This window comes from Heteronotia binoei, chromosome 17 (assembly GCF_032191835.1).
Source record: "Heteronotia binoei isolate CCM8104 ecotype False Entrance Well chromosome 17, APGP_CSIRO_Hbin_v1, whole genome shotgun sequence".
Classification (NCBI taxonomy): Eukaryota; Metazoa; Chordata; class Lepidosauria; order Squamata; family Gekkonidae; genus Heteronotia; species Heteronotia binoei.
The window spans coordinates 22,964,503-22,966,165 of NC_083239.1; the positions used below are offsets into that span (position 1 = coordinate 22,964,503).

General features: G+C 44.5%; 1 non-coding gene across 1 annotated transcript; it reads left to right on the top strand.

Annotated features, from left to right (window-relative positions):
* The first annotated feature begins 1,226 nt into the window (after positions 1-1,226).
* TRNAA-AGC (transfer RNA alanine (anticodon AGC)) lies at positions 1,227-1,300 on the top strand. Its single transcript has one exon. It is a non-coding gene; the product is annotated as a tRNA-Ala (tRNA).
* The last annotated feature ends 363 nt before the right edge of the window (positions 1,301-1,663 follow it).

The window sequence follows — 1,663 nt, forward strand, 5'->3', positions numbered from 1 at the left end:
GGTTGGATGTGGTATAAATTGAGATGAGAAGGAAGAGGAAGAAGTAGAGAAGGAAGAAGAAGAAGACAGTAGATTTATAACCCGCCTTCTCTCTGAATCAGAGTCTCAGAGCGGTTTATAATCTCCTTTATCTTCTTCCCCCACAACAGACACCCTGTGAGGTGGGTGGGGCTGAGAGAGCTCTCCTTGAAGCTGCCCTTTCAAGGACAACTCCTGTACTTATGCACCGTGACTCTAAATTCTGTTTCACCTGTATCTTATGAAGTGTGCTTGTACACAAAAGTATATACCTAGGCTAGAATGAAACTTTGTTGGTCTTAAAGGTGCCACTGGTCAAACTTTATTGCTTCAGAACAACACAGCTACCCAGCTGGATCTAAATAAAACAGTGTGCATGCACATGAAAGCTTATACCTAGAATGAAACTTGGTTGATCTTAAAGGTGCCACGGACTCCAACTTTGTTCTGCTGCTTCTGACCGACATGGCTACCCCAACTAATGTGTTCTGGATATCAAAACCTTAGTAATTAATTTAGAGAGTCCAAAGGTACAGCAAAAAAAATTGCAGATCAGAATTACCTTTCAAGTGTTCTCCTTCAACCCTCTAGGCCAGCCAGATGAAAGGATAAAACCTTTCTTTCCTAGGTGAGAGATCTGTTCCTCCTCCATGGATCGAGCAGGAAAAGAACTTTCCTTTCTCCAGTCCCCACCCTTTATTTTTACTGTCTCCAGAGTTGGGGGGGGGAGGTTATCTATATATTCCTGCTCTTCTAGCTCATTGAGCATTTGTAAGAAGGTGTAAGAAATCACACCACTGACTTTCTTGTTTTCACCCTAGAGGAAAAACATCAAAGGAGTTTGTCACTATTTGGTTGCTTGGTTGCCGAGCCCTGAATTCCTGTACTGATTGCCGGCGGGTGCTCAAGCCCCCCGGCCCCCATGTAGTTTACGCCTATGGGTTAGAGTAGACTGGTAAGGCCCTAAGGTGCAGGTTTGGTGTGGGCAGTTGGTTAATTCAGTTTAATAGAAAAGCACCCTATGGAATCCCGGGATGTGGTGCAGTGACCAAGCCAGATACTGCAGGTTATTCGATCAAGGTTCTTGGGGAAGGGACTCTCTCAGTCCTGACCATCATTCCTGCATCTTCACGCTGTCTGCAGTGAGAGAATGGATTTGATGGACAGCATCTCTCAGCACAACTTTGATGTGTGGACAGGAGGGGGAGGGAAAGTGTTGGCTCAGTGGTAGAGCATCTGCTTAGCATGCAAAAGGTCCTGGGTTCAATCCCTGGCATTTCCAGTTAAATGGTCTTGGTAGAAGGTGATGTGAAAGGTGTCTGCTGAAACCCTAGAGAGTCACTGCCAGCCTGAGTAGACTATACTGACCTTGATGGACCAAGGGTCTGATTGAGTATAAAGCACCTCCATATCTTCTGATGAGCAGCAACTTTGCTATTGTTCTGTGCTTCATAAAGGTCTGGTTTTGTCCATATGCTAGCAAACCTGCTGAGTAGACAGTTTGGATTCTAAAAACTTTATCTGCTCACCCGTTAATACTAAATTTTAAAAAGCATACTTTTGTGTTTCTTTCTTTCCTTCCTTCCTTCTTTGTAAGACAATGGGTTAGGGTTGCCAACTCTGGGTTGGGAAATACCTGGCGATT